Source organism: Salmo trutta, chromosome 9 (assembly GCF_901001165.1).
Source record: "Salmo trutta chromosome 9, fSalTru1.1, whole genome shotgun sequence".
NCBI classification, from domain to species: Eukaryota; Metazoa; Chordata; class Actinopteri; order Salmoniformes; family Salmonidae; genus Salmo; species Salmo trutta.
Window position 1 is genome coordinate 41,639,742 of NC_042965.1, and position 16,973 is coordinate 41,656,714.

The following is a 16,973-nucleotide window of genomic DNA, read 5'->3' on the forward strand; positions in this document are numbered from 1 at the left end:
GTAGTAAGTTAGTGGTTGTTGATTTCTCTTGACTGGTGTGGGGGCTGTGCTTTGGCAAGTTGGTGGTGTTTATCCTGCCTGATTGGTCCTGTCCAGGAGTAATTTTGGACAGGGCCAGAGTGTTGGTCCATCCCCCCTGTCTCAGTCTCCAGTATCTATGCTGCAATAGCCTACAGTATGTGTCGGGCGGCTAGGGTCAGTCTGTCCTACCTGGTGTACAGTGTGATCTTAGGAATGCTCCCTCTGATCCTCCTCTATCTCTTTGTTTCTACTTATACAAACACACATACACACACAGAGACACACACAGGTGGATGGATTATCTTGGCAAAGGAGAAATGCTCACTAAGAGGGATGTAAACAAATTTGTGCACACACACACACATATGAGTATACACGCTGAGTATACAAAAGCTTAAGGATACCAGGGGTGGCAGGTAGCCTGGCTGGTAGAAGTGTTGGTCCTGTAACTAAAAGGTTGCTGGATCAAAACCCTGAGCTAAAAGGGGTCAAATCTGTCATTCTGCCCCTGTGTAAGGCACCTGTTCCCCAGGTCCCGTGGATGTTGATTAAGGCAGCCCCCCTGCACCTCTCTGATTCAGAGGGTTTGGGTTAAATGCGGAAGACACATTTCAGTTGAATGCATTCAGTTGTACAACTGACAAGGTATCCTCCTTTACCTTCCTAATATTGAGTTGCTGTTGAGTGTGAAAAACCCAGCAGCGTTGCAGTTCTGGCACCCACTACCATACCCTGTTCAAAGGCATTTACGTATTTTGTCTTGCCCATTCACCCTCTGAATGGCACACATACACAATCCATGTCTTAATTTTCTCAAGGCTTAATAATCCTTCTTTAACCTGTCTCCTTTTTCCAATATTTATATAAAATCACGTAAGCGCTTTATGGGAAAAGCAGAGGGTTATGTGACCAAGGAGCTATTGTAACGGTTGTCTTCATAAATGGACCAAGGCGCAGCAGGTATGTGAATACTCATGGTTTTTTATTACCAAAAAAGAGTAAAGCATCCACTTGAAAAAACAATAAAGGTGACAACAGTAACAGTTTTACATGCTATAAACGCAGTGCAAAAACAACCACCCACAAACCCCAGTGACAAACATACTCCTACATATATGACTCCCAATCAGGAACAACGATCCCCAGCTGTTCCTGATCAGGAGTCACAAGACACACAGAACATTCAAACACACCCACAAGACTGCCACGTCCTGACCCCCAAACTACTACAACAGCTCCATCTGCTGGTCAGGACGTGACAGCTATTGAAATTCAGAATCAAACATTTTACAAATAATTAAGGTAAAATAAAACAAAATAGTTTTTCTGAAAACCAAAGGGTGTGCAATTTATATCCTTATGCTGTGAACACTCCAACATTGGTGTGAGGTGTCTAGGTCACACGGTCAAGGAACTATTGAATTTTAAGCGATTTTGTATAAATATATATATATATTTAAAGAAAAGTTGGGATCATTTTGAGAAAACCAAAGGATGTGCAACTTGCCTCTCTATGTAAGGAATAGCAGCAATGTTTTTCCCTACCCTGTGAACAATTAAACATTTGTTTGAGGTGCCTAGGTCATGTGATCAAGTAGCTATTGAAATTATAACTAAAGATTAGAATTAATAAATTAAGGTAAAATATATATTTTTTTAAATGCAGAAAACCAAAGAGTGTGCGATGTGTGTCCCTACCCTGTGAACACTCCAACGTTGGTTTGAGGTGTCTAGGTCACATGGTCAAGGAGCTATTGAATTTTAAGCGATTTTGTATAAATATATATATATTTAAAGAAAAGTTGGGATCATTTTGCGAAAACCAAAGCATGTGCAACTTGCCTCTCTATGTAAGGAATAACAGACAACTGAAATTAGGTTGCTATGTCACCTGGTGTAAGAGCTATAGAAATTTGAATATTGTCATCATGCCCTTTGTTGACAGTCCCTAACTAGGTTGACTTGATGGTGTGTCAGGATGCCATCACAATGCCATCACAATGTGATTATGGAACTCGGGTCAGAATCAGAAAAATAATACCTGTACAATTTTGTACACCTTTTTTTTCCTTCATAAAATGCCTAACCTGAGGTATGTAACTCAAATCATTTGCAAGTTATTGAAGTTTTAGGGTCCGAGTGTCTGTGCTAGTTTCACGTCCTGACCACTAGAGAGCTCTTATTTTCTATGGTAGAGTAGGTCAGGGCGTGACTGGGGGGGTTGATCTAGTTTATTTAGTTCTATGTTGTTTTGGTTCTAGTTTCTTTTTTCTATGTTGGGATTTTTGTATGATCCCCAATTAGAGGCAGCTGGTCATCGTTGTCTCTAATTGGTGATCATATTTAAGTAGTTGTTTTTCCCACCTGTTTTTGTGGGAGATTATTTTGAGTTAGTGCATGTTGCACCTCTTTCGTCACGGTTTGTGGTTTAGTGTTTGTTTTGCAAAGTTTCACATTAAAATAAAAGATGTGGAAGGATACCCACGCTGCGCTTTGGTCTCCTTCCTACGACGAACGTGACAGCTAGTTAGAGAGGGAGAGAGTGTAATGTGAGTGTAATGTTTACCGTTCATTTTTGTTTATTTCACTTTTGTATATTATCTACTTCATTTGCTTTGGCAATGTTAACATATGTTTCCCATGCCAATAAAGCCCCTTGAATTGAAAGAGGGAGAGAGAGAGAAGAGTCCCCTAAGCATGCTGGTCCTGGGGCTCTGTTCACAAACACACCCCACAGAGCTGCAGGACAGCAACACAATTAGACCCAACCAAATCATGAGAAAACAAAAAGATAATTACTTGACACATTGGATAGAATTAACAAAAGAACTGAGCAAACTAGAATGCTATTTGTCCCTAAACAGAGAGTACACAGTGGCAGAACACCTGACCACTGTGACTGACCCCTACTTAAGGAAAGCTTTGCTATGTACAGACTCAGTGAGCATAGCCTTGCTATTGAGAAAGGCAGCCTTAGGCAGACCTGGTTCTCAAGAGAAGACAGGCTATGTTCACACTGCCCACAAAATGAGGTGGAAACTGAGCTGCACTTCCTAACCTCCAGACAAATGTATGACCATATTAGAGACACATATTTCCCTAAGATTACACAGATCCACAAAGAATTCGAAAACAAACCCAATTTAGATAAACTCCCATATCTACTGGGTGAAATACCACAGTGTGCCATCACAGCAGCAAGATGTGTGACCTGTTGTCACAAGAAAAGGGCAACCAGTGAAGAACAATCACCATTGTAAATACAACCCATATTTATGTTTATTTATTTTCCCTTTTGTACTTTAACCATTTGTACATCGTTACAGCACTGTATATAGACATAATATGACATTGGTAATGTCTTTATTCTTTTGGAACTTCTGTGAGTGTAATGTTTACTGCTCATTTTTATTGTTTATTTCACCCCCCCCCCCCACCCCCCCAGCCTGCAGGTTGCCCAGAAATTGGAAACCAGCCTCCAGGAAGCTAGAGATACAGGTATTTTACTTGATCCTCTCCGTATTGGGCCTAACCGAATCCCTATGCGGGAGAGTAGAGCTGAATCGGGGTTGACGTAAGAGTCCCGTTCTACGCCGCTGCTGCGCTGTGGAGAGCTGCAACGCTGCTGCTCGCGGGCAGAAAAAAACATGTTCCATTCGTCTAGGATTAGGCATATTATACCTGTGGTTATTGACAACATTTGACATGTGGATACTATTGACACGATAATAATATCATCGTTGACAACCTGCTTAAACGTAAGTATAGTCGCCTTCGTGGCTTTCTAATAGAAGGTTGGGATATAATGGGGAGAGAGGGAGAAGCAATGCAGAATTGCTTGGACAGCATTGAATGGGAAGCTGGAAAATGATGCCGTAGCATCAAAACGGTAAAGGCGCAGTAAAAGCGGGTCTTCTGTCAAAACAAATGCGGTTATTGACATGGCTAGATCGTTTGGAATGTAAACTTTTTAATCCCATTGTTGATTTTCTGATCTCGACTCTTTATCCAAAGACATTAGACTGTAGTGCTCGCGACAACACAGCGCAACCTCCATTAGGCCTAATTAACGCCATCTTAATGACAATGCATGGCACATATGTGGATTATATCGCAATATTGGTGAGAAACCGAGTGATAAATTCTTGGCTATGTGGTTAAATAACAAGATAAACATACATTGCCCATGTGCCATCATCTCGCACTGAATCCTTACAAAGGCGATGAAGCTGTTTGACACACGGTACCGGGCGGTGGATGATGATGGTGGAAGCTGGGATACATAATAACATAGTCCTGTCATCTACATTCTAAACTAAACAGAAACAACGGACAAAAAATGTTCTTGACACGTTCGGTACTTTTGTGGATGTTTTAGACTAGAGTATTGAATATTTTCTATGTAGCCTTTCTGGGACTGGAAAGGAATCATACATTGCCATGTAACGGGCCTTTCCTATAGCATACCCAGTTACATTGTCTCCAAAACCATCATTGTATCGATTTTGGGTGCGCGCATTCCCAGTGATCACCACAGATGGGAGGGGTGATATTGGGGATATTTATATTGTTGTTTTGGGGAATAGACAGTGCACGTCAACGCTAACGCGGAAATATTAACAGATGTTAACATAACAAGATATCCACATTGTTCAATTATGGATACACTGTATTTACTATGTTATCGATTAGTGAGAGTATAGCGTAGGTCTATGTGATAGCATAGGTGCTCTATAACGTAAGCGATGGATTTATCAAAAAAATATTCCGGCTCGTATGACTCATATCACCAATATATTAATATGATGGATCACTTGGTCTGCTATCAGAAATATTCTATATTGCGATAACAAAAGCAGCGCTTTTTCTTGCCCCATATTTCCCTTTGGCTTCTGGGTGTTTTCATTGCCATGTGACCTATTAAACCTCTATCGAGAGACAGAGCGAGATGCAACCAAGCGTTTCTGTGCTGCTGCGTATCGTCCCGTTATGTATCCCGCATTTTCCCATCATAGTTCTGTCTGTCAGGAACTTTCATGTCTGATGTGATATCTGCTCAACACAGACAGGGCGATTACATCATTTCAACAGCAGGCCTATGCTACCACGCTGCTGCTTCTTAGCTTTAAATGTATGTAGGTCTACCGGGGAATGACTTCCATAACCCGGACAGGCGGGCACATGTCCGGGCGTGTCGCCCCCGGCCTTAAGCAGCCCAGCTGCGGCTTAACTGTGTCTGTCTCGTCCCTGGTCGATCAAGTTATCACTTGTCCTGGCTCTATAGCAGGGAATGATTACATCAAAGCTCTACAGGATTTTGAGACAGAAACAGACTGGGTGTCTGTAGGAGGTGAGGGTAAAGGATAAGGCTTTAAAACACCTGGTGGATTGGTGGGGTGGGTAGGTGTGTGTGTGTGTGTGTTGGTGGGGTTTGGGTAGGTTGGTGGGCGGGCGGGCGGGTGGGTGGGTTAGGTGTGTGGGTGTGTGGGTGGGTGGGTGTGTGTGTGCATATGTCTATCAGGCTGTATAATACATTGTATTACATCCAGTGTATTTCTTATGAGACAGGGGAGATGAGAAAAGAGGGGAGGAGAGGGGAGAAACACTGTATCAGCAGTCCCAAAGCCTGATAGATGTGAGGCTACAGAATGTTGAGAAACACTGTATCAGCAGTCCCAAAGCCTGATAGATGTGAGGCTGCAGAATATTGAGGAACCCTGATGAAGTCAGCTTGCTGTCATTGGCTAATTATTATAATTACATTTACTTCATCTGATCTACGGAATGTGCAGCTATCTCCTTTCCCTTTCTAAGTCAGCAGAATGTCAACACATCACAATATAACAGAGATACATCATCCACCCTGCATTAGAGAGAACTAGAGAGGGAGCTGCATGCTCTACTTACCTGTGTTTACCTACAGTATACTTAGTAGACATTTCACTAGAGGCAACTTGTACATCAAGCTACTATGTTACGTAAAGAGAGTAATCTTCTTATAGTCATGTAAGGGAAAGAACTCTTGAGAGGGAGGGAGAGTGTTGAGGGAGAGAGGTGGGAGAGGTGAGAGAGAGGTGGGAGGTGTAGAGAGGTGGGAGAGAGGAGGAAGGGAGAGAGGTGAGAGAAAGGGAGGGAGGGAGAGAGAGAGGAGGGAAAGAGAGAAGATTGAGGGAGAGAGGAGGGAGAGAGAGGAGGGAGAGAGGATTAGGGAGAGAGGTTTGAGGGAGAGAGGTGGGAGGGAGAGAGGATGGAGAATAGTGGTAGAGATAGAGGAGGGAGGGAGAGAGGGGGTGGGAGAAAGGGAGGGAGGGAGGGAGGGAGGGAGAGAGGGGTGGGAGAAAGGGAGGGAGGGAGGGAGGAGAGAAAGAGACATGGACAAGGAAGGGACTGGGTTGGTATCTGGGGGCTCTATCAGAGACGTAGGGAGGGACAGTGCTTTCAGAAAGTATTCATACCCCTTGACTTATTCCACATTTTGTTGTGTTGTATTCAAAATGGATTAAAGCGATGTTTTTTCTCACCCATCTACACACAATAATACCCCATAATGTCAAAGTGAAAACATGTTTAGAATTTTTTTTTGCAAATGTATTGAAAATGAAATACAGAAATATCTCATTTACATAAGTATTCACACCCCTGAGTCAATACATGTTAGAATCACATTTGGCAGCGATTAGAGCTGACAGTCTTTCTGTCTCTAAGAGCTGTTCACACCTGGATTGTACACAATTTGTTCACAATTTGTTCATTCTTCTTTTTAAAATTCTTCAAGCTCTGTCAAGTTGGTTGGTGATCATTTAAGTCAATACTGTAACTAGGCCACTCAGGAATATTCAATGTCATCTTGGTAAGCAACAGTGTATATTTGGCCTTGTGTTTTAGGCTATTGTCCTGCTGAAAGGTGAATTTGTCTCCCAGTGTCTGTTGGAAAGCAGACTGAACCAGGTTTACCTCTAGGATTTTGCTGGTCTTAGCTCTATTCCATTTCTTTTTATCCTAAAAAAACTCCCCAGTCCTTGCCGATGACAAGCATACCCATAACATGATGCAGCCACCACCATGCTTTTGTTCTGTAATATTTGTTTTCTTTTCACTGTCATTCTGTCATTTAAGTTAGTATTGTGGAGTAACTACAATGTTGTTGATCCATCCTCAGTTTTCTCCTATCACAGCCATTAAACTCTGTAACTGTTTTAAAGTCACCTTTGGCCTCATGGTGAAATCTCTGAGCTGTTTCCTTCCTCTACGGTAACTGAGTTAGGAAGGACACCTGTGTCTTTGCAGGGACTGGGTGTATTGATACACCATCCAAACTGTAATAAATAACTTTACCATGTTCAAAGGGATATATCCAGCATCTGCTTTGTTTTTAACCTATCGGTGCCATTCTTTGCGAGGCATTGAAAAACCTCCCTGGTCTTTGTGGTTGAATCTGTGTTTGAAATTCATTGCTAGACTGAGGGACCTTATAGATAATTGTATGTGTGGGGTACAGAGTTGGAGGTAGTCATTCAAAAATCATGTAGAACACTATTATTGCACACAGAGTGAGTCCATGTAACTTATTATGTGACATATTAAGCACATTTTTACTCCTGAACTTATTTAGGCTTGCCATAACAAAGGCAAACCTAAAGGAATACTTATTGACTCAAGACATTTCAGCTTGTCATTTTGAATTAATTTGCAAACATTTCTAAAAACACAATTCCACTTTGACATTATGGGGTATTGTGTGTAGGCTAGTGACACACAATCTCAATACAATCCATTGTAAATTCAGGCTGTAATATAACAACATGTGTAAAAATTCAAGGGGTGTGAATACTTTCTGAAGGCACCGTGGTGTTGGTAATAATATCCATGGCTGGCTGTCTCTAGCTGCTCGGGGTGCACCGTCTCTGGGAAGGTCTGCTCTGAGTCCCAGCCCTGTCCTTATGATGTAAGACCCGAGGAAGAGAGGGAGCGGGAAGAGGGAGGGAGGGGAGGGAGGAGGAGGATGATGTCCTTTGTTCACACTAATGATGTAAGAGTGAGAAAGGGAGGGAGCGGGTCAGAGGGAGGGGAGGGAGGAGGATGATGTCCTTTGTTTGCAGCTTTCCCTTAAAGTGTGTGTGTGTGTGTGTGTGTGTTCAAATTCCTTTATTGGCATGGCAAGAGAACCTGTGTGGCCTCTTATTTCTCTCTCTCTCTCTCTCTCTCTCTCTCTCTCGCTCTCCCCATCTCTCTCTCTTTGTCTCTCTTTCTTTCTCTCGCTGGGTGGATAGATAGAAGCAGACAGGGGATATTCGAGGAGAGTGCTTTCAGAGAAACAGACAGAAGGCCAGGTCATTGAGGCGTGTGATAGACTAGCTAAAAGATTGTGTGTATTCCTGCCAGTGACCCAACAACACAGAGCCGTAGCCCAGTTTATTTGTAAATAAATAGTTTGGGTTTGTTCTGTTGTCTGTTGTCTGTAATGGAGCATCCTGTATGTGTTGGACCTCCAAAAGCTCACCATCAACCCTGGACAGAGATGGGTATTGACACTTCAGCCCTCATTCAGACGCAACGTTTTCATATTGTGTTTATTGGTTATTTGGTGTTTGGTGTGTGTATGTGTGTGTGAATGTGTGTGTGAGTTCCTGTGTCCTGTCTGCGTGCATTTTTGCATGTGTGTGTTTGTGTGTGCGCCTGTGTGTGTTTCATAGCCGGAAACCCCTGTCCCATGGTCGAACACTCAGGAGACGTCTCACTGTGTACGCCGGATAGCCATCGATGACAAGGGGAGGAGGGGTGGGCCTGGAAACACAAGACAAAGAGCTGTGAGACAAGGGCTTATTCCTGGACACATGAAAAGTAGGATGTATACGGAGGGTACGGGGTAACAACAGACGGACAGCAGTGGGACTAAGGGCTCTAGAGATGGGGAAAGGACCAATGAAACGGGGGGAAAGTTTGCCGATGCTTGTCAACGGTACCTGGAGGTGGTCTTGAGAAGAGCCGACCGAGCTGACGAACATCTGGGCTGAGGGTGACGAACATCTGGGCTGAGTCTTTGTTGACTTCAACTTCTTGCTCCGGGAAGAGCTGGGGCTGATATCCCATGGAGAAGTCGAAAGGGGAGAGCCCAGTGGCCGAGCAGGGAAGAGTGTTCCTAGCATACTCCACCCAGACCAGTTGCTGGCTCCAAGTGGTGGGGTTGGTAGAGTGACAAGACACTGAAGTGTCATTTCCATGTCTTGATTGGCTCGCTCCGGCTGGCCGTTGGACTGGGGATGAAACCCAGAGGACATACTGACGACGACCCAATAAGGGTGCAGAACGCCTTCCAGAATCGGGACGAGAACTGAGGACCACGATCAGAGACAATGTTGACCGGGAGTCCATGGATTCGGAAGACATGCGGCACCATGAGCTGGGCCGTCTCCTTGGCTGACGGTAACTTGGAGAGAGGGATGAAATGAGTGGCTTTAGAGAACCTGTACACCACAGTAAGAATGGTGATGTTGCCATCTGACGGAGGGAGCCCAGTGACAAAATCCATGGAAAAAAGGGAACAGGGGCAATGAGGAACAGGGAGTGGCTGAAGGAGGCCAGACAGAGCTTGCCACAGAGTAATATTTTGAGCACACACCGTGCATGCAGCGACGAAGGCCGAGACATCAGGAACCATAGCGGGTCACCTGAAACGTTGTCGGAGGAAGGCCAGGGTTTGATGGGCACCAGGATGACAGGTAAGCCTGGAGGAATGAGCCCATTCCAGGACCTGAGACCAGGCCGAATCAGGGAAGAACATCCGGTTAGCCGGGCCCCCCCAAGGGTCCGCTGGGAACGTTGTGCCTTGTGGACCAGGACCTCAATACCCCAGACAACCGAAGCCGCAAGACATGAGGTAGTGAGGATGGTCTCAGATTCAGAGGGTGTGGCAGCAGAACTGTACAGGTGAGAGAGGGCATACGGCTTCACATTTTTGGACCCTGGGCGGTAGGAGATGGTGAAGTTGAACCTGGTGAATAACAGAGCCCAACGGGCCTACTTAGAGTTAAGGCGCTTGGCTGGTCACTCCACACCAAAAATGGATGTTCCGCCTCTTCCAGCCAGTGCCTCCACTCCTCCAATGCCATTTTATCCGTCTGAAGTTCCTGGTTCCCAACGTCATAGTTCATTTCCACGGAGTTGAGACAATGGAACAGGAAGGCAAAGGGATGAAGCTTTTAGTCCTGGACAGACAGCTGGGACAAGACGTCCCCGACTCCCACGTCAGAAGCGTCAACCTAAACCACAACCTGACGGGCCGGGTCCGGATGGATGAGGATGGGGCTGTAGTTAATCGCTGCTTAAGGTCCACAAATGCCCTGTCAACAGCTGGGGACCATGTGAATGGTGCCTTGGGATAGGTGACTGCAGAAAGGGGAGCCGCCAGGGTGCTGTAGCCCCGAATGAAACGGCGGTGGAAATGACCAAACCCCAGGAACCGTTGTAACTGCACCCTGGACATGGGTTGGGGCCAATCCACCACCGCCCTCACCTTTTCAGGATCCGTCTGGACATTCCCTTCAGCGATGACGTATTCTAGAAAGGAGATAGTAGAGCGGTGAAAATCGCACTTCGCTTTCACAAACAGCTGATTCTCCAGGAGGCGCTGAAGGACTTGTCAGATATGGAGAACGTGTTCTTTGGCAGAACGGGAGAAAACAAGGATGTCGTCGAGGTAGACAAACACAAAATGATTCAACATGTCCCGGAGAACATCGTTTACCAGGGCCTGGAAAACAGCGGGATTGTTGGTGAGCCCAAGCAGCATGACCAGTTACTCATAATGTCCACTGGCAGTGTTGAAAGCCGTCTTCCACTCGTCTCCCTCACGTATTCGAACAAAGTGGTAGGCATTCCGTAGGTCCAGCTTGGGAAAGATGGTAGCCCCCTAGAGAGTTTCGAAAGCAGAGAGGAGTGGCAGGGGGTAACGATTCTTAACCGTGATGTCATTGTGGCCCCGGTAGTCGATACATGGACGCAGGGGAGGCAGAAGAGCGAATGCTCCCGGCAGCCATAGAGTCCTCAATGTACTTCTCCATGGCCTTTGTCTCACAATATAGCCGGCCTCGAGGCGGTGTGGTGCCCGGGAGAAGGTCAATTTTGCAGTCGTAAGGATAATGTGGGGGAAGAGAGGTAGCATGAGCCTAGCTGAAAACCTCCAGGTCATGGTACTCTGCGGGAACAGCAGAGAAATCCGAGGCTGTACATAACCCTGGAGGCGGACGTTCCGGGGCAGGCTGAGCCACCTTAAGGCAATGTGAGTGGCAGAACGGGCTCCAACATAGGATTGAACCCGTAGTCCAGTCAATAACGGGGTTGTGCTTCTGGAGCCATGAGAATCCCAAAACAACAGGGACGTGGGGAGATTTGATGAGGAGAAGCTGTATGGACTCACTGTGATTGCCTGATACTCGCAGTTTATTGGGAACTGTGCTGTGCGTGACCCTGCCAATAGAGCGGCTGTCAAGTGCTCTGGCGTCCATGGGAACGGAGGAGTTGTATGGAGATACCTAGCTCAGATACCAGGGTAGCGTCCATAAAACTCTCATCTGCCCCAGAGTCGATGAGCACCCGGAGAGACTTAGACCGATCACCCTACAGCAGGATAACAAAGAAGGGAGTACGAGTAATGGGAGTTAGTAAACGAGTCACCTGTAGCTGATGATTCCCGCAGGAACTCGGGTGGCTTCGGCACAAAGACAAGTGAAACAGATCAGGGTGTGACAGTACTCTTAAAATATATAGATATGGAGCAGCCCCAGATTTGACCATTAGGGCATGGCAGCCACTATAACGGCAAAATAAATACTAAAAATATATGAAGCTTCCAGTGTATACCAAGTAGGCTCATATCTTTCAGATACAATTGGAGCTAAGTTAATATCCCATATAGCGTTGCAAAGTTAGAGCTAAAAGTCTGATGGCACTTGCGCCCATAGCAGTGGCCATCATAGGTCGTACCGGTACAGTATGTCAGATTTAGCTCAATTGACAATTTCTTAGCATCGGAGTATCACAGAAACACAACATTTGAATGAAAGAAATGTTTTCATGAAAAGTTGTTATGGATGAAATTGATAAAAAATCACTGTTCAAAACATTAAAAAAAAAACATACAGAAATGTATATTAAAACCATTTACTTGTGTTACAAAAGGTTAATAAAAAAAAGTGTTATGTCTTGACAGACATTGTCTCTTTGCAATCATTACCAATTAACATTTTTGTAAATTATCCCAGTTGGCACATTTAGGGTTATAAATATGTTGTCATTTTTAGGGTTAAAAATAATAGTATGGGACATTTAAACCCAACCAGATCCTTCAGACAATCCCTTAATCCCATTTCAATGGTCAACAGTGGGTGGGTGAATGCTATACATTAGGCTAATGCTGTTAGTTTTAGTCTGAATTTGTGTGGTGATTGTTGACTTGTTCTCAGTGTGCTAACACACTTGGCTATTGCTGTTAGCATCTGGTGTGGTGATTGTTGGCTTGTCCTCAGAGCGCTAAATAAGCTAATAGGCGAGGCTAATCCTGTTAGCACCACTTTCCCTCTCTGGGAACAGAATCATACAAGGAACACTCAGCAACAGTGAAGCTGTCAGGTGGCTAATCATTCACTGTTTGAAAGGTTATTCTTGCACCTGGCAGGAGAGGCATTTCAGTTAGCCTGGGAATTGCCCGCTAAAATTGAATGGACTTGACCTGCAATGCTAATCTGGAGCTCGCTCAGCAGATAGAGCAGCCTACTGTCTAGTGTGTGTGTGTGTGTGTGTGTGTGTGTGTGTGTGTGTGTGTGTGTGTGTGTGTGTGTGTGTGTGTGTGTGTGTGTGTGTCTACTGTCTCTAACCAACACCTGCACTGTCAGTCTCTGTTCTAAAAGGTCAACATCTATTTATATATATCACTGTCTCTCTGTCTCTCTGTCTCTGTCTTAATTCAATTCAAGGGGCTTTATTGGCATGGGAAACATATGTTAACATTGCCAAAGCAAGTGAAGTAGATATTATACAAAAGTGAAATAAACTATAAAAATGAACAGTAAACATTACACTCACAGAAGTTCCAAAAGAATAAAGACATTACAAATGTCGTATTATGTACACTGCTCAAAAAAATAAAGGGAACACTAAAATAACACATCCTAGATCTGAATGAATGAAATAATCGTATTAAATACTTTTTTCTTTACATAGTTGAATGTGCTGACAACAAAATCACAAAAAAATAATCAATGGAAATCCAATTTATCAACCCATGGAGGTCTGGATTTGGAGTCACACTCAAAATGAAAGTGGAAAACCACACTACAGGCTGATCCAACTTTGATGTAATGTCCTTAAAACAAGTCAAAATGAGGCTCAGTAGTGTGTGTGGCCTCCACGTGCCTGTATGACCTCCCTACAACGCCTGGGCATGCTCCTGAGGAGGTGGCGGATGGTCTCCTGAGGGATCTCCTCCCAGACCTGGACTAAAGCATCCGCCAACTCCTGGACAGTCTGTGGTGCAATGTGGCGTTGGTTGATGGAGCGAGACATGATGTCCCAGATGTGCTCAATTGGATTCAGGTCTGGGGAACGGGCGGGCCAGTCCATAGCATCAATGCCTTCCTCTTGCGGGAACTGCTGACACACTCCAGCCACATGAGGTCTAGCATTGTCTTGCATTAGGAGGAACCCAGGGCCAACCGCACCAGCATATGGTCTCACAAGGGGTCTGAGGATCTCATCTCGGTACCTAATGGCAGTCAGGCTACCTCTGGCGAGCACATGGAGAGCTGTGCGGCCCCCCAAAGAAATGCCACCCCACACCATGACTGACCCACCGCCAAACCGGTCATGCTGGAGGATGTTGCAGGCAGCAGAACGTTCTCCACGGCGTCTCCAGACTCTGTCACGTCTGTCACATGTGCTCAGTGTGAACCTGCTTTGATCTGTGAAGAGCACAGGGCGCCAGTGGCGAATTTGCCAATCTTGGTGTTCTCTGGCAAATGCCAAACGTCCTGCACGGTGTTGGGCTGTAAGCACAACCCCCATCTGTGGACGTCGGGCCCTCATACCACCCTCATGGAGTCTGTTTCTGACCGTTTGAGCAGACACATGCACATTTGTGGCCTGCTGGAGGTCATTTTGCAGGGCTCTGGCAGTGCTCCTCCTTGCACAAAGGCGGAGGTAGCGGTCCTGCTGCTGGGTTGTTGCCCTCCTACAGCCTCCTCCCCGTCTCCTGATGTACTGGCCTGTCTCCTGGTAGCACCTCCATGCTCTGGACACTACGCTGACAGACACAGCAAACCTTCTTGCCACAGCTCGCATTGATGTGCCATCCTGGATGAGCTGCACTACCTGAGCCACTTGTGTGGGTTGTAGACTCCGTCTCATGCTACCACTAGAGTGAAAGCACCGCCAGCATTCAAAAGTGACCAAAACATCAGCCAGGAAGCATAGGAACTGAGAAGTGGTCTGTGGTTACCACCTGCAGAACCACTCCTTTATTGGGGGTGTCTTGCTAATTGCCTATAATTTCCACCTGTTGTCTATTCCATTTGCACAACAGCATGTGAAATGTATTGTCAATCAGTGTTGCTTCCTAAGTGGACAGTTTGATTTTACAGAAGTGTGATTGACTTGGAGTTACATTGTGTTGTTTAAGTGTTCCCTTTATTTTTTTGAGCAGTGTATATATACAGTGTTGTAACGATGTGCAAATGGTTAAAGTACAAAAGGTAAAATAAATAAACATAAAAATGGGTTGTATTTACAATGGTGTTTGTTCTTCACTGGTTGCCCTTTTCTTGTTGCAACAGGTCACAAATCTTGCTGCTGTGATGGCATACTGTAGTGTTTCACCCAGTAGATATGGGAGTTTATCAAAATCGGGTTTGTTTTCGAATTCTTTGTGGATCTGTGTAATGTGAGGGAAATATGTGTCTCTAATATGGTCATACGTTGGGCAGGAGGTTAGGAAGTGCAGCTCAGTTTCCCTCATTTTGTGGGCAGTGTGCACATGGCCTGTCTTCTCTTGAGAGCCAGGTCTGCCTACGGCGGCCTTTCTCAATAGCAAGGCTATGCTCACTGAGTTTGTACGTAGTCAAAGCTTTCCTTAAGTTTGGGTCAGTCACAGTGGTCAGGTATTCTGCCACTGTGTACTCTCTGTTTAGGGCCAAATAGCATTCAAGTTTGCGCAGTTTTTTTGTTAATTCCTTCCAATGTGTCAAGTAATTATCTTTTTGTGTTCACATGATTTGGTTAGGTCTAATTGTGTTGCTGTTCTGGGGCTCTGTGGGGTCTGTTTGTTTGTGACAGAGCCCTAGGACCAGCTTGCTTAGGGGACTCTTCTCCAGGTTAACCTCTCTGTAGGTGATGGCTTTGTTATGGAAGGTTTGGGAATCGCTTCCTTTTAGGTGGTTGTAGAATTTAATTAACGGCTCTTTTCTGGATTTTGATAATTAGCAGGTATTGGCCTAATTCTGCTCTGCATGCATTATTTGGTGTTTTACGTTGTACACAGAGGATATTTTTACTGAATTCTGCATGCAGAGTCTCAATTTGGTGTTTGTCACATTTTGTGAATTCTTTGTTAGTGAGCGGATCGCCTCACAGGCATAAAGGGCAATGGGTTCTATAACTTTTTCAAGTATTTTTTGCCAGATCCTAATTGGTATGTCGAATTTTATGTTCCTTTTGATGGCATAGAAGGCCCTTCTTGCCTTGTCTCAGATCGTTCACAGCTTTGTGGAAGTTACCTGTGGCGCTGATGTTTAGGCCAACGTATGTATAGTTTTTTGTGTGCTCTAGGGCAATGTTGTCTAGATGGAATTTGTATTTGTGGTCCTGGCGACTGGACCTTTTTTGGAACACCATTATTTTGGTCTTACTGAGATTTACTGTCAGGGCCCAGGTCTGGCAGAATCTGTGCATAAGATCTAGATGCTGCTGTAGGCCCTCCTTGGTTGGTGACAGAAGCACCAGATCATCAGCAAACAGCAGACATTTGACTTCAGATTCTAGTAGGGTGATGCCAGGTGCTGCAGACTATTCTAGTGCCCTCGCCAATTCGTTGATATATATGTTGAAGAGGGTGGGGCTTAAGCTGCATCCCTGTGTGTGTTTTTAACCGCACACTTGTTGTTTGTGTACATGGAGTTTATAATGACGTATGTTTTCCGCCAACACCACTTTCCATCAATTTGTATAGCCGACCCTCATGCCAAATTGAGTCAAAGGCTTTTTTGAAATCAACAAAGCATGAGAAGACTTTGCCTTTGTTTTGGTTTGTTTGTTTGTCAATTAGGGTGTTCATGGTGAATATGTGGTCTGTCGTACAATAATTTGGTAAAATGCCAATATAACATTTGCTCAGTACATTGTTTTCACTGAGGAACTGTACGAGTCTGCTGTTAATGATAATGCAGAGGATTTTCCCAAGGTTGCTGTTGACGCATATCCCACGGCAGTTATTGGGGTCAAATTTGTCTCCACTTTTGTAGATTGGGGTGATCAGTCCTTGGTTCCAAATATTGGGGAAGATGCCAGAGCTAAGGATGATGTTAAAGAGTTTTAGTATAGCCAATTGGATTTTTTTGTCTGTATATTTTATAATTTCATTGAGGATACCATCAACACCACAGGCCTTTTTGGGTTGGAGGGTTTTTATTTTATCCTGTAGTCAGTCAGTCAGTCTGTCTGTCTGTCTGTCTGTCTGTCTGTCTGTCTGTCTGTCTGTCTGTCTGTCTGTCTGTCTGTCTGTCTGTCTGTCTGTCTGTCTGTCTGTCTGTCTGTCTGTCTGTCTGTCTGTCTGTCTGTCTGTCTGTCTGTCTGTCTGTGACTCTTTCTTCCTTCAGGATGATTATCCTGTAGTCAGTCAGTCAGTCAGTCAGTCAGTCTGTCTGTCTGTCTGTCTGTCTGTCTGTCTGTCTGTCTGTCTGTCTGTC

At 44.8% G+C, this 16,973-nt stretch overlaps 1 protein-coding gene across 1 annotated transcript in view; it reads left to right on the top strand.

Moving 5' to 3' along the window:
* The first annotated feature begins 3,632 nt into the window (after positions 1–3,632).
* Positions 3,633–16,973, top strand: part of LOC115200580 (iporin) — a 53,100-nt gene continuing 39,759 nt past the window's right edge. Inside the window, exon 1 of the mRNA XM_029763750.1 lies at positions 3,633–3,779. The gene's annotated coding sequence lies outside the window, so the exon portion shown is untranslated. The remainder of the gene's footprint in view (positions 3,780–16,973) is intronic.